Source organism: Leptodactylus fuscus, chromosome 2 (assembly GCF_031893055.1).
Source record: "Leptodactylus fuscus isolate aLepFus1 chromosome 2, aLepFus1.hap2, whole genome shotgun sequence".
Classification (NCBI taxonomy): Eukaryota; Metazoa; Chordata; class Amphibia; order Anura; family Leptodactylidae; genus Leptodactylus; species Leptodactylus fuscus.
Genome location: NC_134266.1, coordinates 193798149 through 193820962, shown reverse-complemented (window position 1 = coordinate 193820962; position 22814 = coordinate 193798149).

Below are 22814 nucleotides of genomic sequence, written 5' to 3'. Positions count from 1 at the left end.
CACACTAAGACCTGATACCTCATAATCACATTAGACAGGAAAGTCTCTCTATAAAAGAGATCTTTCTTGCATCTTTCAGGTATTCTGTCCAGAGCTCTGTTTCAAAAATGGCAGTTACTTATCCATATGGTACTGTTACTAGCTGAGCCTTGATCATATCTGAAGGTTAACAAAGTGAACCTAACATATCTGAAATATGGAACCCTTGGGATCTGAACGCAAACCACCTATGAGAATTTGGCAATTGTTGGGCAAGCAACTGCTGTTAACAACTTTGTGGCATACCAGCTTCTACCTCAGTAAAGTTCTACTGGCACCAAACCCTACCAAAACTGAGAGTGTTTTTTGACCCTGACCCCTTAGAGTATCAACAAGAAAGCTATGCCCAAAGGTTTCTTAGCAGATAATTTCTGAGACCATCACATTAACTGTCAATTTGCCTTCATTTCCACGGTGCATCCTCCGGCCATCTCTTCCCCAGTTAAGCAACATGTGTATGCACCTACCCATTCAAAGGATATAAAAGAATACATGACTCATGTTACCAGACTGCGCTCTTCTACCGTTTTGATGCTCACATGCCCATTTTATATGCTTATAAAGGTTGTTAGGGTCTTACCATATATAGTTAGCTGTGATCCACTGTATGCTATAACACCCCTATACCATAGCCATCATCAGCTTTTTTCAGCAATTTATGCTACATTAACTGTTCTATAGAATTGGGCCAAACAGGATAGCATTTGCTCCTCACATGTTCTTTTTTAGACCTACAGATGTGTCCACATGTAAACAATGTTCATTTAACCACTTCAGTACCGGGCCAATTTTAGGTTTATTTTGTATGTGCGGTTTTGAGGTCTGTAACATTTTTCCCGTATGTCTCAGTCAACTAATTTTTGCGTCTTTTTTCGGGGACACATAGGGCTTTATTTTTATGTTATCTTTATTTTCGAATGTGTTTTATTTATTTTTTATATCTGGGAAAATATAAACAAAATAGGAGGGAAATTGTGTCTGGTTTTCATTTTTTATTTTTTTTTTTTAAATTTAATAACACAAAGTATCACTGAAAAACTTTATAATATAGTTTTTCCTCTCCGTTATGGTAATTTTTATTTTGTATGGTGTTGTCGGGGGTGGGGATATAACCTTTAATAACGGCGTTTTATTAGCGTATTATTTATTTATTTTTTATTATTATTTTATTTAAACTTTTTTATTATATTTTTATTTTTATTTTTTTCCAGATTGTGTCCCCATAAGGTGATAAGAGACCTTTGGGGACATCTGTTCACTTATTTTTTTGTACTGGAGGCTGATTTCTCCTATAACTGAGGCTGGTACATTTAACCTCAGTTACAGGAGGAATATAGCCTCCTGCACGTTGTGTATATACAGCTTACTGAGCTGATCTGAGTCCTGTAGGACCCAGCAGCTCTGGTAAGACTCTGCTCCTGGCAGATCACGTGTCCGCCGGGTCAGAGGGCAGCTGAATTATGGCTGCGTCCATAGCTGTGTATACAGCGCTCATTGAACACTGTATACACAGCAATCGAGAAGGCAGGGGAGGTAATAAATCTGCCCTGTCTTCTCTCTGGGAGCTCCGGCTGAAGTTACAGCTGGCTCCTAGTGAAAGCAGCTACACGATCTCCATTCGAATACCTGTTCTGACTTGGACGTACAGGTACGTCCTGGCAGAACTAGGCAACCACTTCCCGGACGTATATAGTCTATGGGCGGTCCGGAAGTGGTTAAAGACTACAATTCAACCATATCATAATAGAATAGTTAGCGTATCCTGGTTTGATATTTTATCTTACATCCTGTTGTTTTTATAAATGTTGCTTGTGATACACATATCTTGGATGGACATGTCCACCCAAGAAGACAGGTGAGGAATGATACAGTTATGTATTTGTTCCCCAGTACAAACAGATCCACAAGACCTGCCTTTTATAGGTGCTCAGACTATATGCTCAGATGATTCTCCTATATGGGAGTTTGGGCAAGAGCATAGGGCAAACCATTGAGGCTATTTGAAACACTGTACTGTAGACTGGCTCTTTAGTGCCCCAATTAATCGACTAATAACACGTTTAGTGACCCCTGTAAAGAAATAAACTTTTATGGGTACTTAGAGATGAGTTCAATGAGTCTCATTCAACTTATTTCTGCTGCTCCCATTTCTTGTACAGTTGTATACTGAAGGCAAAGAAGCCCCCCTAGCTTCACTGTACATTATTATTATTATTATTATTATTATTATTTATAGCACCATTAATTCCATGGTGCTTTACATTTGGGGGTTACATACAATACACAAAATATACAGGTAGATATAATACTAACAGTGACCGACTGGCACAGTGGGGTAGAGGGCCCTGCCCGTGAGGGCTTACAATCTATGAGAGAAAGGGGTAGAGACAGAAGGAGAGGGGGAGACTGTACAGATGTCAGTGAGGAGATAGTGTTATTGGAGGTTGTAGGCCCCAAGATCTTGTGCATGCACACTGAAGCAGAGGTGTACTCTTCTGGATTCAGGGAATGACTATGCATTTTCAATGTGGGCACCAACTTGGCTAGGAATAGGCTATTTGAGACATTAAACTACCGGTTTATAAGGAACAATGAGTGATTTAATATCCCAATAACCCTGACTTGTGATATCCATATCTGTCCATGTTTAGTCATGATAAGGGTGGACGTGTGTAAATAAAGGTGAACACATCTGTACTAGGTTGGCACTTGTGATTGTATAAGAGTCTTTCATTGAAGTGTTCAAGTACCATAAAGGTGATCTACAGTATAACTGTTTCTCTAGACAAGGTACTTTCTTGCGTTCCTGTGGATGCAAATGTTTTTTTTTCTTTTCCTGGCTAAACTGAGATAAGTAGACTATAGATGTTTGCGACAGTCAGTGCTCCTATTTGTGTGGCCATCCTGTAGAACAGAGTGAACTGCAGTCTTCAAGAGAAGTGAACTGGCTTCAAGACAACCTAGAATCTTTAACCAAATTGGAGATCTGTTATTTCTGGACATAGTTTTATATCAATATATCAGTTTTAAATAAAGGTCTTAGATTAATAGAGCATAACATTTATATGGTTAAAATTTCTAAACTTTCCTAAATTCCTGTGAAAGCAAATATGCAACAAGCTATGCATTCAATTAATAATAATACAATATTGATAATATAATTATTTTATTTTGAAAACAGAGTTGCCTTTCTACCAACATCAACTCGGACTATAACTGTATGATTCCAACTCCACAGCTCTGCTGACAATGACTTTGATGGAGAAAGGGATCAATGGTCCATACACCAGAAACAGAGCTCTGAAATATGTGTTGAACTTCACTATATTTTTTTGAATTTTATGTGCTGCAGGTTTTTTCAAGTTATGTATAGTTGGGATTATATATAATCGTGGGTTATGTAGATAACCTGTTTCCCATAGTCCAAACAGCGGCACAACAGATGGGGTATTTGTGCCCCTGTGCGTGTTTTAGGACAGGTGGAATTTTAATTAATTAATTAAATTCAACCCTGACCCCCTCCTATAAGAAGGTAAGAGGAACCTCCTCCCCTTGTGTTAGTTAAAAAGTAAATTTAGCAGTAAAAAGAAAAACTTAATAGGGAGGGAGTCTTGTGCCGCTGTTTGGACTATGGGAAACAGGTTATCTACATAACCCACGATTCCCCCACGTCCAAACCGCGGCACAACAGATGGGGATGTAGCGAGATAACCCCTAGGGAGGGCCCCCTCGGCACACAGATGATAAAATGGTCTGGCCGAAGGCAGTAGCCTCTGACCTTTGAAGGTCTAGACGGTAATGCTTAACAAAAGTAGTATGGGACTGCCAGGTGGCAGCTGTACAAATATGCTCCAAAGATACTGAATGTTTTTCCGCCCAGGAAGTGGACATTGCCCTGGTAGAATGGGCCCTAACAAATTCAGGGGGAGACAACCCCTGATAGACAAAGGATAACCTTATCGCCTCCTTAATCCACCTTGATAGTGTGGGCTTCGAGGCCTTTAACCCTTTGGAGCGCCCGAAGAAAGAAACCAGCAGGTTTTCTTCTCTTCTGAAACTGTTAGTGCGTTGCAGGTAAATCTGTAAGCACCTGACTAGGTCTAAAGTGTGCCACTTCTCCTCCTCAGGAGAGGATGGAGAAGGAAAAAATACAGGTAAGGAAATGACCTGATTTAAATTGGTATAAGAAGGCACTTTGGGTAAAAACCCCGGTAAAAACCTCAGTTGTACCCGATCAGGATAAAAAATTGTATAGGGCTCATGGGCCGACAGGGCCTGAAGTTCCCCCACCCGTTTGGCTGATGTGACAGCTAGAAGGAAAGACACTTTTAAGGACATGAACTTAAAGTCCACCTCCTGCATTGGTTCAAAGGGTGGGTTACAAAGTCCCGATAGGACGGTGGAGAGGTCCCACTGGGGGACTGGTGACCTTATGGAAGGTCTTAACCTGGTTGCCCCTTTAAGAAACCGGGATATGAAGGTGTCCTGGGTTAGACGCCTATTCAGACATGCTGATAAAGCAGCTATATGTACTTTCAGCGTGGCCGGTGTAAGGCCCTTGTCCAAGCCATCCTGCAGGAATTCCAAAATGGTTTGAATGGAAGGGCTATCCTGAGATACCCGCTTCTTCGTACACCAGGTCTTGAAGATGGTGAAGATCCTACGGTAGGCCTGGTTAGTTGCCGGAGCTCTAGAGTGAGCTATGGTATTCCTGATGGCTGTGGGTAGCAATTCTAGTCCAGGTATGGACCTGTCAACTTCCAGGCTGTCAAGTTGAACCTGCCGAGGTCCTGGCAAACTCTGGCACCTTGAGTGACCAGGTTGTGGTGTGGGGGGAGCCTCCAATATGTCCCTCGACTCATCTGAATGAGCTGGGTAAACCATGCCCTCTTTGGCCAGAATGGAATTATTGCAATCACGGATGCCTGCTCCTGTCTGACTTTCATCAATACCCTTGGTATCATGGAAAGCGGAGGGAAGATGTATGCCAGCCTGAACCTCCATGGAATCGACAGGGCATCCACTGCCAAGGGATTGTCTTCCCGGTAGAGGGAGCAAAATTTCTCTACCTTGGCATTGTATCTGGTGGCCATCAGGTCCACTTCCGGAATTCCCCACATCTCGGTTATTTGGAGGAATACTTCCTTGTTCAGGGACCACTCGCCTGACACCGTCAGACCCCGGCTTAACTGGTCCGCTATTACATTCAAGGCTCCCTTGATGTGAACTGCCATGAGATGGGTAACATTTTTCTCTGCCCAGGAGAAGATAAGTTCCGTCTCTCTCAGAAGGGCGAGTGACCGGGTTCCTCCCTGCTTGTTCAGGTAGAGGACTGCGGTTGAGTTGTCTGACCGTATCTTCACTGCCCTGCCCCGAAGGAAGGGGGTGAAATGCAGAAGCGCTAGGTAAATGGCTCTGATTTTGCGCCAATTGGAAGACTTGGTCCTTTCTGACCGATTCCAAATCCCTCTTGCATACATCTAGCCTAGATAGGCTCCCCAACCGGTAAGAGATGCGTCTGTTGTCAACAAGATCCAGACCGGCTGGACCATGGACCTTCCATCTTTGAGATGGCACCACCACCTGAGTGACTGACGGGTATTGAGGGATAAATGGATGCGTGAATCCAGACTCAGAGGGCTGCGGTTCCATTTCTTGAGGACCTCGCTCTGGAGAGGGCGCATGTGCCACATTGCCCATGGGACTGCTTCCGCCGAGGCGAACATAAGGCCCAGCACTCTCATAGCCGTTCGGATCGAGACCCAGCGTTTCTGGAAGAGCTGTTTGGCAGCTAACTTGATCTTCTCTTTCCTTGGAAGAGGAAGAGCTACTGTCATCTGAACGGAATCCAACACAAACCCCAGAAAACTCTTTTCTGTTGAGGGTTCCACGTTTGACTTGTCCCAATTTATTATCCAGCCGAGGTCTTGTAAGAGGCTGGTGGTGACATCCAAGTGACTTTTTAGCAACTCCTCTGAGTGTGCTTTCAGTAGCCAATCGTCCAAGTATGGGACTATGAATAGCCCTTGAAGCCTGAGACAGGCGGCGATAGGGGCTATTACCTTCGTGAAGATGTAAGGTGCCGAGGTGATACCGAAGGGTAGAGCCGCAAACTGAAGGTGACACAGTCGGCCGTGCATTAAAACGGCTATCCTTAGATACTTCCTGTGAGAAGGAAAAATCGGGATGTGCAGGTAGGCATCCTTGAGATCTAAAGTTGCGAGAACGTCGCCGGGCTGGAGAAAGGCGATGACAGATTTTATCGTTTCCATCCGGAAGTGCATTTTTCGGATAAACCGGTTCAGAAACCTGAGGTCGATGATCATTCTCCAGCCCCCTGATGCTTTTGGCACCAGGAAGACTGGAGAGTATACGCCTGCGCCTCTTTCTTCCATCGGGACTGGTTCCAGGGCCTCTTTGCTTAGGTAATCTTGAATCATTTCTTCCAGACACGCCTGCTTTCGACTTGAAAAAGAGCGGGTTACGATATACCTGGCGGGAGGAGGCGACACGAAATCTATGTGATATCCGTGTTGAATTAGTTGTAGGACCCAAGGGTCCTTGATGTTCTGACGCCAGGCTGGAAGAAACTTCTGTAGGCGCCCTCCAACAGGTGGGGATTTCTCCCTTAGAGGGATACTCTGATTGTCAAAAGGAGGGCTTCTTTGGCCCCTCCCTGGAAAAACGGCGGCCAGATCCTCTGGACTGAAACCCTGACCTCCTGTATTGAGGCCTAGATGAAGATTGGCGCTGGGAACCTCTGCCACGAGATGTACTTGGTCTGTTCCCATAAGACTGCGGAAGGGATTTACCCTTACTGTCCGCCAGCCCCTCCATGATCTCGTCCAGCTGTTTCCCAAACAGTCTTCCTGGTTCAAAAGGGAGGGCACAGAGATTGAACTTGGAAGCATTATCAACCTTCCATGGTTTTAACCAGAGAGGTCTCCTGGCAGCAGCTGACAAAGCTATGCCCTTTGCGGCTACCTTCACTTGGTAAGTGGCTGCTTCCGCTAAGAACTCCGTAGCCAGACACAAGGAGGAAAAAGATTTCAGGAGGTCATCCCGGGGAACCCCGTCATCAATATCCTGCCGCAATCTTTCTAGATTGGCATGAAGCTGGTTGCAGACCTCAGAGGAGGCTATGCCGATGGAGGCCTGGGAGGCCGCGGCCGTATGAATGCGCCTCAGAATGCACTCAGCGCGTCTGTCCATGGCGTCTGGCAGGTTTGATCCATCCTCCGATGGAACTACAGTGCGCCGTGACAGCTTGGCCACTGCAAAATCAACTTTCGGCGGAGGCATCCAGCTAGTTTGGGCACTTTCCTCCAGGGGAAACATTAGTTTAAATTTCTTTGATTGAAAGAACGCCTTCTCAGGGCGTTTCCACTCCGCTTTCATTGCTTTGGCCAGGGCGGGCTCCACTTGGAAGGTCCTGGACCTTCTATTGGTGGAGTCTGAGGCATCCCCCTCGTCAACATCACGCCCGCCTGGGTGGATGGACCTGAGGAGCTTAGGCATTTTTTCCACGGAAAAGGCAGTCCTGGGAACATCAGATTCTTCGTCAGCAGAAGAATCGTCCATGATATTAGACCCTTCCTCCGAAGGATACGATAAGGACCGTGGTTCCCTGCGAGGTCTTTTGGCCGAGCTGACAAAGGCCTCCATGGAGTCAGTAACAAATTCCTTCACCCACGCGACCATGTCGCGGAGAGCGGGTTCTTCAGGCGGAGGGGCACGGCATTGGCGGCACCTGTTGTACTCGTACCCATCAGGGAGCGGGATGTTACATTCTCTGCACGCCAGATGTTTGCGTTTTGACGTCCCCTTACGCCTGGGAGGCTCATCCTCTTTTGGAGAGGAAGACATCTGCAAAGAAAAGAAAATACACTAAGTATTTTACAGAAAAACAACACCATAGCCTAGCTAGGGTTAACAGTACCGTATGAAATAAGTGCTAGTCCTTGAAAAAAAGGGTAGCAAGGTAACACCAAAGGACGCTAGGAGTAGCGGAGCTTGATCCACAGAAATAGAGCAAGCAACTGCACCCTTGCACTGACAAGATTTAAATACCTAAAAGAGGAAGAGGAGGGGAGGAGTAGGGAACTAGCTCCTCCCACCTCCCTCCTAACGTCCTCCTCTCTCTCCCTTTTTTTTTTTTTTTGTACTTTTTTATACTTTTCCTTTTATAACAAAAGGACTCTACTTCCTCCCCCAACTGGGGTTAAGGAGAAGAGGGGCCAGAAGAAAGAGCCCCCAAGATCTTCCCTTCTCCCTCCAACAGGGAGGGAGAGGGTTAATTTTCGGCCGGAGGAGCAGAGACGCCCCATCCGGCCGGCCGCCGGCATTCCCAGCCGACCGTGCATGCGCCAGCGGAGAAGCCGCGCATGCGCAGAAGGAAAAAACTCCGCCGGAGCCCGGGAGAGCTCGCGCACAGCGCGAACAGAGAGAGAGAGACGCCGGCCCGGGGGAAAACAGCCAGGAAGATGCCGGAGCACCGACAAGCCTGGAGCCGACACAGGGACAGGTAAACCTGTTCCTTAAAGTTAAAAAAAGAAACAAATAAGGAGGTAAGAGAAACCTCCTTCCACCTGTCCTGCACACAGGACAGAAAAAAAACACAAGGGGAGGAGGTTCCTCTTACCTTCTTATAGGAGGGGGTCAGGGTTGAATTTAATTAATTAATTAAAATTCCACCTGTCCTAAAACACGCACAGGGGCACAAATACCCCATCTGTTGTGCCGCGGTTTGGACGTGGGGGAACAGAAATGTACAAAGATCTTGTGATGTTCCATTATTTTCTTATTCCCATATAGTTAAAGGTATTCTTTAACCATATTACACCACTGTAAAGCTATATATATTATAGTCAGTAGACAAGTATTGCAAAAATATGTGCTTGCACTAAACTGAAACCTTATAAAAATAATAAAATGCTCTAAAATACAAATGAGTAATATACTGTATTTACTCCACTCTCCAGAGACCTGTATTCCTGACAAAACAAATCTGAATTGTGAAAATCTGTACTTCCATTGGGCATTTTATTTTTAGATGTAGTTCTCTGTCTCCTTTTGCCTTTAAGCACTTTTTATGCTTCAAGCATGAGCAAGCAATATTAATCCAATTTTAAGTTTTTGTTAGACACATTACAGTATATCATATGCACTGCAACTATTCTTCTGTGATACAAAATCTGTGTTTTACCTTAACACAAGGAAAAACAGCTCAATTAATGAAGGTCAACTACCTAAATAAACGGAATTTAGATGAATATTTGTTAATTTATAAAGAAATAAATACATAAGAAATGCTTGTTTCTGTGTGTACTACATATCTGTCTATATAAAGCACACAAAATTATGACAGCACAGGAATCTTACAACTGGGGGTTAGCTCAATAGAGTTGACAAAGATCCCTTTAATTTCCCCAATGTGGGACTATTAAAGGATTATCTTATCTTATCTCTTTAAAAATCCAAAACACAATCCATGCATCACTCCAGACTTAGGCACTGTTCACATCTGCGTTTGGCATTAGGTATAGACAACAATGGGGTCCGTGTGGTTTCCGATCAGTTTCCGCACGAAACATGTGGAGAGAAAAGTGCTGCTAGGACATTGTTATTCAGAAGTTGGCCTAAGTTCCTTAGCACTAGTGAGTTCTGCTCAATTGCATGGTTCAAGCATTGTTGGAGCACATTAGGGAAGGCCCTGTTTTGTTCCAATATTACTTTTCTCCAGTGTACAAAGTGAGGTCCATAAAGGCAAGATTGAGTGAGCTTGAAAGAAATTGAATTGTCTGCACAGTAACTGACTTCAGCCCTATCAAACATTCATGTATGTATGTATCTACTGTGAGAAGGTGACAGGGTGCTGGAATCACAGTATATCTCCTTCAGTTTTTTAACTTATGTGTGATCCAGGGCAGATCTGCAGTAGGCCTCAGCTCCAGGTGTTTTGTCCTTGACTCATTACTGGGCCAGAAAAAGGCTGTAGATTCTGCACTCCAATGCAGATCCATGGAGTAAAAGGAGGTGTGTGGGTCTGTCCTGTAACCCTGAGTCCAATGAGACAAAGGGCCACATGTATATTTAGGTTAACATTGCTATTAAGTTAGTCACTCAGACGAGCAGGATTCTGTTTGTTATGGTTTTGCCTGAAGTTAAGACTGTATTTGGGTCCGAACTACTGTTTGTACTGAGCTAACTTCCCCACAATATCTACAAATACAAAAATGCAACAGCACACTAACACAGCACCGGGACATATAAAGAATAGAGATGAGCGAACAGTAAAATGTTCGATATACGATATTCGATATTCGTTTCGAGTAGCCGCTCAATATTTGACTACTCAAATCGAATATCGAATCCTATTATAGTCTATGGGGGGAAAATGCTTGTTTCAGGGGTAGGCAACATTTGATCCAATTACACTTACCAAGTCCACGAGTGAGGGTTGGACTGGATCCTCCGAGAAGTCTTCTCCGTGCAGCGTCCCCACGGCATCTTTCAGCTCTGAATTCACTCTGCCAGGCATCGGGCCTGGGCAGAGCCGACTGCGCATGCCCGCACTACAAGAGAATGGCCGCTTACAGTCAAAGCGGCCATTTTCTTGTAGCGTGGGTAAGCGCAGTCGGCTCTGCCCAGGCCTGATGCCTGGCTGAGTGAATTCAGAGCCAGAAGACGCCGCGGGGAAGCTGCACGGAGAAGACTACTAAAGGTAGGAGAAGAACCAGCATTGATTGGCCGACTGTATAGCATTCGGCCAATCAATGCTGGTTCTGCATCGAACTTTTCCATTCGAATAGCGAGTGCTACTCGATCGAGTATGAGTATTTTGAATACCATAGTATTCGATCAAATACCTACTCGATCGAATACTACTCGCTCATCTCTAATAAAGAACAGAGATGGAAACTAAATTTGAGCTTTTTCATTTTACATATCTATCTATCTATCTATCTATCTATCTATCTATCTATCTATCTATCTATCCAGCAATAAGAATAACTCCTGGATAACCAAATGAAAAAAGTGAAATGTGAAAAAGCAAGGTTTCGATTTAGTGCATATAAATTCATGGTTTAAAAACATTTCACATGTATTGAACCAAAACATTGCTTCTATCAAGTAATAAAGTCCTTTATATTTTTTTCACTTGGATATCTTGGAGCGCTGCCGATTGTTTTCTATATTGATAGAGATTTAACAGCATTCATTCTGTGCCTGGCACCAGTATACTTTTCTTTCTCTACATGGTGCTGCTCTTGACTTCTGTTCTATCTATCTATCTATCTATCTATCTATCTATCTATCTATCTATCTGTTATCTATCTATCTATCTATCTATCTATCTATCTATCTATCTGTTATCTATCTATCTATCTATCTATCTATCTATCTATCTATCATCTATCTATCTATCTATCTATCTATCTATCTATCATCTATCTATCTATCTATCTATCTATCTATCTATCTATCTCACTTAGCACTTCAGTTTGGTCAGCTAAGCATTAAATGCCTCTCTTGTGTTTCTGACAAAATTCATCGTATTCACCGTATGACTTCTTTTTAAGAACTACAAATTAAGCTCTATTAATAATGCATTAAATAATTTTATATCTGTACAGACCCCCTGGCTTGAATATTGTCATAGAACTCATTTGCAAGATAATAAAGTAGTATTGAAGACTGTGCATTAATTGGTCTATTATATGCTAAATACTGCTTAAATGGGTTATTAAGTACATTAAAGCATAATCATTTTTCATGGTTACCCTGAACCATATGGCTTATTATACAGTATGTTCATGTGTTGTGATTGGAACTTCTGATTGCTCTAATCTATAATGCACATCTTTGAACAAAACACTGCCAGTCTTATTTAAAGCTGTACTATAATAGATAATGCTGTTGTGCTTCCTGTATGTTGCATTCTCTTCAATGCACAATAATGTAGTATGTTTGCTTTGATTTGCTCAATTTACTGCATTAATGTGGTAAAAGGGAAACTGTCACACTGAACACAGTGTCTAATCTGCCAGCTGTATGTTACAGAGTAGGAGCTGAGCAGATTTATACAGTTTTGTGGAAATAAGATTTATTATAACTATAGAAGAACCAATCATGTCATTATGAACTGAATTAATTCAGAAATTTCTAAAAGTTTCAGATTCAAGTGAGGCCTGGTTTACATCTGCATTCAGTGTTCTGTTCAGGGAGTCCACTTGGGAATAATGAACGCATTAAAAAACTGTTCGCTAAGGAACCACACGGACCCCATAGACTATAATGGGGGTTGTGTTTTTTCTGCGTGGTGTCTGCACGAATCATGTGGACAGAATCCTGAACGCAAATGTGAATTCAGAACTTTTTAGATTTGATACATTAGAATTACTCAAAACGTCAGCTGTAATTTTACTGGTCAAGCCAAAACAGCGAATAAGGGCACATTACCACAGCCAAGGTGGACTTCTCCATATTGCTCCATATTTACAAATAGCACTCATCTAAACATGAGGGGCTTTAGGTGTTAGGCCAATGATAACTTATAGTCACTATGAAAAATCACGATCAGATAATCTGTCATTTTGTGGAGATAGAGATTGCAGAGAACAACCTCAGATCTTAGACAGAGAGTAAATACATTTCTATAATACAGATAGATAGAAAGGACTGTTGAATTAAATACATTAAATAAATAGATTTAATTACAATTTACAAATTAAAAATGGAGACAGAGAGATATACAGAATTTTTATGGAGAGAGATAGGAGTCATTAACATCACTGCAGTAGGTGAGGATAGTCTGGCAATTAACGTCATTAACGTCAGTGCTGAGGCATCAAAATCACAATTCTTACATTGAATCGATCTGTAACCAACTGATGTCAGGTCCAGCGTGAAGCACCCAGCAAACCTGAGCAAGTCCCGGGGTCTAGAGTGCCTGGGGGAGCCGCTCGGTTTCTACAATGAATCATTGTGAATAGAAGTGGGCATCATTTATATATTTATTAGAGATGAGCGAGTACTGTTCGTATTTGATCGAATACTACGGTATTCAAGATACTCGTACTCGATCGAACACTACTAGCTGTTCGAAGTTTAAGGTTTGATGCACATTTGATGCTATACATTCTGCCAATCAACGCTGCTTCTTCTCTTACCTTTAGAAGTCTTCTCCATGCAGTGTCCCTGCGGCGTCTTCCGGCTGGAATTCACTCTGCCTAGGCATCCAGCCTAGGCAGAGCCGACTGCGCATGCGGTGCTGCGCCGGGAGAAGACTTCAAGGGAAATCCAGCCCGACCGTCACTCGTGGACTTGGTAAATATAATGTTAGCAAATTTTGCATACCCCTGAAATGAGCATTTCCCCCCATAGACTATAATGGGGTTCGAAATCCATTCGAACAGCCGAACAGTGTGCGGCTGTTCGAATCAGATTTCGAACCTCGGACATTTTAGTGTTCGATCATCTCTAATATTTATCTCAGGGGGCATAATATAAGGGAGCAATTCATTTAAATAAGGTTGCACATGGGTTTTCTAGCTCATTTTTAATGATGAGCTATCCTCAGGAAGAGCTTTACTATGCCACTGTGCTGTATAGGAATGTAAGGGCATGACGGACCATTATATAAGAGAGTAAAGGAGCACTGTATTGTACTGGGGCATGAGGTACTATTATATGGGAGCATTAGGTGTAATTGTACTGTATAAGGACATAAGGACAGATAGAGATGCCTGTCTATCTGTACGTGTTTCATAATGTGTTTCTATCTCTGGGTGATTTGTATCAAGGCTGTCTATCACTAGGTGGTAATGCCATTTTGTTTCCAATAAATTTAAAGGCACCTGAGTTTTTGGCAGGAAAACTACTTGCTGTCTATGACTAACAACCTATCGGTAATAACACAAGCAGCTAGTCAGATGTAGATAAACTCTTCTTACAGTTATTGTGAGTTGTGAAAATCTGCAGACTTCTCTCTCGGAACTGTACAGACATGGAGCACAGGGCAGCAAAGCTGTGTGCAATCCAGCAGAGGGCTTGAAGAGAGACCTACCCCTTCCCCCTCCACTTCCTGTTTTCTCCTAGTTTCTAAAGATGAACTTTTGCCAGTGACAGGGAGTGAACATCAGCTTAGCAAGGAAGGAGACACTTAGTTGCAGGAAATTTAGATATTTTGGGCAGAGAACAGCAATATTTTAAAAAAGTGCTCTATATTTTATTGTAGAATCACAGGCTCTATTAAATGTCACTAAGCTGTCTGAAAGGTTAGTGACCATGTAATTGAAAAACTTAAGTCCTTCTGGAGCCAAACTATCCATTGACTGACTTTTTGCATTGCAATGTCCAGTGCTGACTTGCTGATCTTTTTCATTGTCCAGTGCTGACTTCTTTTTTTTTTTTCTTTTTCTTTTTTTAACAAATGAAGTTGTTTCTTCTTCTAGGTGTGTAACATATAACTCTGCAATAATGTATTGATATGTCCCTGTAAAGTCAGCAGTTACACAAGATTATGCAACTGCAGGGGAGAGAGGCAATTGTCAGTGACAGCCAGAATATCTAAAAAGCAGATAAGGGACTCTTTGATACCATTCCTGCCTTCTTGATCACTGTATTCACAGCACTCCATGAGCACCATATATACAGCTATGAAAGCTGCTTTGTTGTGATTTACAGATACTGAGGAATTGCAGACACTGCTGGGTTCTAGAGGACCCAGATCTGCTATTCTGTGAGTGCTAGAAAACTGTATTCCTTCTGTAACTGGGGATAATTTATCAGCACAAAATTCAAAAAACCAATAGTGATCCAGCAACCAGATTTGCATTGAATAAAACTTTTTTTGTTTTTATTAGTCCATTTTTAAAATTTCTTTAGAAAACCAGTGAAAAAAATATATAAAAAAGACAGCACTTACATGAAAAAACTTTTTCGGATTACATGGAACAATGGACACACGATGCTTTTAACCGCCTACGCGTTTCAGGGTCAGAGCCCCTTCCTCATGGCGAAGTAAAGACTGAATGTAAGAGGGTGGTTACTTATACCTTCCCTGGCTAGATGTTAATTAGCTGGGATTAAACACAGTCGTGTTCTGGCATGAACTACCGCATGGATCAAACATGCTATACATACATATACCTACATATAACACCAACATAAAACATATAATATAAACCATATTAAATGCAAATGAGAATACAAAAGAAGAATACAAATGAGATTGAAAATAAAAACAAACTATCGTGTTTTGTGTTTTGTAGATCTTGTGTATTTATTCCGTCCTCGTTTATATGATTTTACCTGTACTGGTAAGTGTTTGAACTAGGTATCCCCAATTTTATAACATATAGACTACAATCTTACATCTAGGATTCTTTTGATCCTCTAGTGTATATGTTATGTGTTATTGACTCACCTTCAATGAGAATGATCTACCTGTATGGAGTGGATGTATATTTTCTCTTTGTAACCCTCCGTTGTCTCATTTTCCTGTTATGTTGATACGTACTGCGTCGGTCACGTGAAAACCAGTCACGTGACCTCGATATGCTGAAATTACCATAGTAACAGCGTGTATCATGTGATCTCCCGTATTAGCTTCTGTGCTATGTTATGTTATGCTAGTGTTGTACGTATGATGAGCGAATAGGATATACCTACCGAACCCGGATGATTTAACTCCTCTTATATACAGGTAAGTGAGAACAGCTATTGAATATGATAATGCTATTGTATTTCTGATATGAACAAATTGTTCCGCATCATCTGCCTTTAATTTAAGAACTGCAATGTACACACTTCAGTTGGAAATTGCATTGAAACTATATTTATACAATAAACGTATTGCAAATGAATTAATAGATGCTATCCCAAAACAGGGGTATCTTCACATTATGTTTCGAGTAGAATTTTCTGGCCGAAAAATATATATATCCCGGTACCTGCGTTTTTAGATATTTTTCACTCCTGACCCAACCCGTATTAGATTTTTCCACAGATATAGTCCCTCTTATGAACTTGTGGAATATCTACTGTTGTGGCAGTCCTCTATTTGCCTATAGATATGCATACTTAGAAACTTCCGTTGTAAACAGTGTAACAAGGGTTATGATTAATAGAAATATGATAGATCCGTTCTATAGTTTAAACCCACTGGGAACCTTGTCCCTAATTCCAAAATCCAAAAAAATTCTCTTTTCCTTAACTTCCTCTGCCAATCCCCTCCTCTGGGTGATTTCCCAACTTGTTCTATCACCCAGAATTGAAAAGTTTTCAGGGATCCTTGGTGCTGTTGGGAAAAGTGTCTGGACGCACCTGACACATTGGCAGAGGTAACTTTAGAAATATCCGTTATATGTTCTGCTATTCTGGTTTTTAACATTCTAGTTGTGCATCCTACATAATACTTATCACTTTGCACCAGATTACGTACACCACATGATCCGACTTGCAATTTAGAAAACTTTGTATTGAATATTTCTTATGAGAATTTTTATTATAAAAAACATTAGTTTTTCTTGCATATTTACATGTCTGGCACCGTACTCCTCCACATCTGTGGAAACCATGACAATCCAACCATGTTTCTTTCACGTATAATTTATCAGCCCAAATTACAGAGAAATCAGCAAAACATTTTTTACTGTTATGACCTTGTGAATTACAAATCTAAATATAAAAGAATGCCTCTGCAATATACACATCATAGGATTTAATCCCACACCCAGAAACACAAATAAATAAGCTACGTACACTATAAGGCCCCTTGCATATGACCATATGCTAGTTTAGTGTGATTGTGTTCAGTGTCAGAACACTGACCCATTTATTTGTTTTGGCCCATGTAAATGACCATATATCCATGGGGGGTTGAAAGGCCAGGCTGCACAAACTCAGGACAGGTCCTATTCCTATATGGTTTAGCGGCTGTGCATCTCTGGCCCTCATTCATTGCCCGGAATCAAGGCCAGTGTATAGGTGGCCCACTCACAGTTAACGGCCCGGACGTGGCAGAGTGCAAGGCCAATCAGGGTGTCAGTCGTGTCCTGGATGTGACATCACCCATGAGGCCAGAACAGCATGGAAGATAATCCCAAGGAAGTAAGGATACCCAGGAAAGACGAGGGTAGGTTAGTATAACTGGTTCCACCCCTCCCCTGGGCTTCCACTTGCATGAAACCCCATAGTTTAAATTATTTCACATCCGGTTGCTCATGAACTTATTTAACCTTAAATACATTTCTAGGCCAAACCACTCTTCAGAGTTCTGTCCATTTCTAGTCATGAACCAGGGGAAATGGCCTGGTCATGAAGTGGTTAATGTAAAGCCTCCTGGTGTTTATAGTGTCCCTGCCTGCTGACTTCAGTCAGTGTCAAAGTGGCAAATTTCTTTTTTTAAACAGCTTGTTAAAAAGCCAATGTGTACATATCAATGCAATCCAACAGTGCAGTGTCTTTCTAAACAGATTGTAGGTTACTATCAGCTGCTATCCATTTACCTATAGCCATATGTGTTGCTGCGACCATGACATTACTAATGCTGTCTTGCCGAGAAACAGCTTAAAAGAGGGTAGATACAGTTCCGGAGACCTCATTGTGTCCTAAATGTCTTTTTAGGTGCTTTCAATTTAAAATGAGTTAATTCGAATTCAAGCTAATCTGATGAGATTATTCAGAGCTATTGAACCCTAAATGAATTTTGAAAATTTTTCTCAATTTTTCTCTGTAATTTATTTAATTCCCCACCCATTCACAACTTTTAGTTGAAGGTCATCCTTTGTGACTTGCAATTCTCACTTTATATACTATACACTATGTCACTCTTTTGCGTGAAATCACCCACTGAACTAGTAAACCGAGAATTAGATGAATAGATTACATAAATTATAAGAGTGTGCTCAGTCATGGGTTGGGAATTCAGTCTGGAAAAGAGAACCCTCGAGAAACTACAAACCATCACTGGAAATCCACTGCACCCAATATACAAAGTATTCTCTGATGAGAAGAACTCATTCAGCAACATATTCTACCAAGTGTGATGCAGATGAAAAAGTCCTTCATTCCCGCTGCAATCCTGCTCTTCAGTAGCACAGCCACCAACTGAGAAATGAGCCCACTTTGAATCCATCAAGACCATAACACCGAAATATAAATCTGTCACTAGGGCCCTTGCAAATTTAACCCCCACCCCCCGGACTTTTTGGGAAGGGTTTCTTTCAGTATCGTTAAAAACTGTTATTGGCATTATAAGTGTGAACAACACTTAAGACCCTGGAAACTGAAGTATACCTCATTTATTGTCTTATCATTCTTGAGATCTGGTCTGTGTTTAGATATGCACCACATTACCATCTGGAGGTATATAACCATGGACAAGAGCAAGGAGTAATATGATACTGAAGACAAAATTGTAGGGGATTCTGAAACCAACCAATAACCTATTTAATATTTAAATTTCGGCGCATATGCCTGAAATTACTTTCCCTTACTCAGCAAGTTTCCATCAGCTGCATTTTAGGAACCTGATGCAACAATAATGACAGTAAGTCTTGGGCAACCAGAATCCCCAAGCACTGAGGAGGAACAGGCCTGAGTGTACTATGCTCTCCTAACTGGAGTGGAAACAGGCCCCGGAATTTTTCGCCAGAGCTCCTGATGGTGGAGTTGGACTTGGTAATATCCAGGACCCAGAACTTCAACCTCCCAGAGAGCACGGCACACCAAGCGAACCCCAAGTAATAGAGGACACAGAAAACCCCAAAACACTAACCTCAGCGGATGAAAATCAGGAGAGCTGGTCAGCACGGAGAGAAGAAGTCTGAGGTTTGCCAGGCGGTATCAGAAGCACCGTAGGGAAGTCATACAGGCCAAGTCAGTAAACCAGAGGTTGATGCAGGATCCAGGGATAGCCAAAAACGTAGTCAATCAAGCTGAATTGGTACACAGGAGGTTATGTGGTAACAGAAGGAAGAAGCAAAAGTGTAGTCAGGAGCGCCAAACAGGAGACAAGCAGGAGTGGTCAGAAAAAGCCAAAAGTCATGCACAAGAGGTCAGGAGGTTGCCAAATCAGGTGGTCAAGACGAGGTCATCTGGGAAGTAAGCTGGGGTCATAAGCAAACAGGAGGCAATCAGGAAGAACAGGGACAGGAGGCAGAGCAATCGCACGAGGAGCTGATTCCAGTGAACAGCAAAAATTACCAGTGGCAGGCTGGAGCCAGAATGAGGTCTAGAAAGCCTCCGACCTGTCGCTGACACCCCTGACCCCAGAAACGCCGGTCCCAACACTAGAGGGTGGTTGGAACCCCTGCAGACTTAAGCAGAGATTCCGGCCCTACTCCAAGAGGGACTGGAAGCGCCATTTCAGCACTGGATACAGAGCGACCTAGCAGCCTCCGCACAGTACAGTGGAGGCTCCAGCCTGACCTAACACTGCAGATATGTGAGACATTGCATTGGTTGTCAAAATGCAACAGACTCTGTTGGACTAGTAGTGTGATAACCAGGTATCGAATATCGAGGAGATCAGTGTTGAGAGATACCTTACTGCCCTGGCAGTGGTGAGAGGGTATGGCAGTTCCTGGTGTTCCATACATTATTTATCATATCCTAATATAAACATAAGTACATGAACAGCAAAATATATGAGAAGTGTAAGACTCATCATTAGTATTTATCATTCAACTAAGTCTTTTTAACAAGAAAACTTCTGGATTAGGTAAAACAACCAATTTATTAATAACTTGATGCATTATTTATCCCAGGAATAATACTATTCTGTGTAACTATCAGGCATAATTTTTTGAGCTGTGCAAGTATTATTTATTGTTTATCATTCCTTTTAAATGATTTTTATATTTAATTTAATGGTCCATGACAGTTTATGTTTTTGTTTGTGAGGGTTTTTTGTGTCTACTTAAGGTCATATATCATTTAGAAGGAATCTAGAAATCCATTAAAATGGATTATACTACTTCTGGGATTGTGGTTTCCCTGTGGGCAGATTAGAGGTTGCACTCAATTCTTTCAGGTTTGCCAAAATGTATACTACTCTTTTCTGTAACTATTTGCACATTGTAATATGTTCTCCCCATACACATATATAAAGACATGAAAAAATTTTTTGGAACAGTACAAACACATATGGGAAAATTAGATCTCCCCAAGTTGCACAGCAGAACCCCAATTTAGGGTTAATTACAAAATTACAATAAAGAAAAATATCTAATTTGTCAGCAAGTAAAAATGGAATTTTTATATATAAAAAATAGCATCACACCATGAATCGACCTTCACAGGGGTCTTTTTGCACTTGAGAAAGTGAGAAAGTTTTTGAATTCTATGGTTTTGAATTTCAGGACGTAATAGAAAAAACTGTTATAAAATATTAAATTGGGTTTTCGACCACTGTGTCAATCTTCTATGTTTCAATGTATTTCATCTGATGTCCACAGTAAAGCCAGCATGCATCTGAAAACTTGAAATCTATAGTGCTGTGGAGATTGACATGGTTTCCAACTGGACACATATGTATCTCCTTTATCCTTATTGACCCCTGCTGTGTCAAAAGTTATGGCCCCTAAATTATGAAATGGGGTACATTAGAGTTTATTGGAAAACTATGCCAATCTCCACATTGTACAGTAAAAAACATTAAACCCACCTGCATGATATTTTTCCCACAACATAGCTCTGATCCATCCACACATGAACCTTACAGGATTTCTGAACATACCCTGTAGTATCTGAGATTGGACTTCTATTGTACTCGTTTTTCCAGCTCTTCGCACAGACACCACACTCACTCAAATTGAGATCTGAGGAATTTGGAGACCAATTTAACAACTTGAACATGTTCACCAAATCATTCCTAAGCAATTTTTGCAGCATGACAGGGTGCATTATCCTGCTGAAAGAGGCTTCTACCATTAAAGAATTTAATTAACATAATGGAGTTCCCAACCATGTTTAAGTATGTGATACTAATCTAAGTAACATCCACGTGAATGCCATGCTCAAGGGTTACCAGTGAGCACACAGAGCCTCGCAATGCCTCTACTGGCTTTCCTCCTTACAACTGTGATTTCCCGTAACTTTTATTAGAAATTTTGTATCCAGAGCTTTTATGACTCACATAAACTCAAATATGTACAAAATTGAGGTTCAGGCACTGGCTATAATGCCACCAATAGTGGCTATTATACTGTTGTTAGGGAATTTCTAGGTCAACAATTCCCCAGTAGCTGCTGGAGGAAGGGACACAAGAGACAGTGAGCCCTGGTCTGAAAACCCCCACTGTCCCTTCCTGTTTTCCGGTCCTATCCTAAGTGATAGGCGACAACTTGGAGACGATCCCTTCCTATATACGTGACACAAAAAATGCAGACAAGAAAAACAACAACAAAGGCATGTCAGCAAGCCAAGGGTTCAGTAACAGTCAAGCAATGCAGTCTCAAAATCGATATCCAAAAGAGTAGTCAACAGGGAAAGCCAGAGGTCAAGAATCAGAATACATGAATAAATAGCAAGAGAAAAAGCCAGCACGCACCAAGCAATAGCAAGCACCAATGTGAATGTGATCCAAGAATAAATAGGAAGGAAGAACCCTCCCTGAACCTGATAGGAAAGCAAGCTGTCAATCACAGGGCAAAACAAAACTTAACTCTTAGAGGAGCAGAGGGAAATGAAGGTGAAGGAGACGGGTATGGTGCAAAATCAATTAACAAGGTGAAGGAATAGATCATTGTTCAGACAATGCAACCAAAAACTATAAGGCTGGGGTGGAGCAGAGAAGCTGCGGGAAAAATCGTGGCGTTGTACAGTGCAAGCAAAGGGGATGGGATTCATGCGAATCCCATCCCCACTTTGTGGAAAAAAATGCAGTGCGGACACGTGAACTTTCTCTTAAAAGCGCTGCGGAAAGAACTGCAATGCGTTCACGCAGCGGTTCTTTCCACAGCTCTTTAGCGCTGTGATTACGGCCCATGGGGCCTTAGCCTAAGCAAGTTATCAAACTGCACATTCCTCCTGTGCTGCAGCATGCGAGCAGAGGGTGGCACAGAGACCAGAACAGGCAGAGATGTTACAACTGCACAGTAAAATGCTTAGGTAGAATTTTATTCAGAGTCAAAAGATGTCATGTGAATAAATCATACATGTCAATTTTAGTTTTTGTTTGTGATATTTACTTGTAATGCAGAATTGTACACCCCCAGAATGAAGTGTGCCGTGCTGAAATTGTATCTGATTTGCCTGTTTCCATATTTTGAAGTTGCTGCACCCCAACTGATCAGACATTTATGGTACCTAAAATTCATATGCCATAAATGTTTGGCAGTCCTTTTTGGAAACATGGTCTTCTATATGTAAAGTGAAGGCTGTATAGTGAAACATTAATACTGATATACTATGTTTTAAAGGTGATGTTTGTGCTGCACTGCTCCCTTTAGAATCTATTATACATATAGCACAGAGGATTAGTTTTACTTGGATTATTCCTTTCTTTCAAATGTTTACATGTATAAATTTTTCACTAACATGTTTTTGCTCTGTTGAGTGGATGAGGTTCTTTCTGTTTTTATATTTCATCATAGGAGGAAAATGGTATTTAAATTGTGATATATTCATTCTGTGACAGAAAACATCTAGGTCAGATCTTTTTACTGTAAGAAACAGCGTTGCATACATAACTATTTTGTTCGTTAAATGTGACATAATCTGTGCTGGAGACTCCTCACGAACTGTCTAGCACAAATATAAACAGA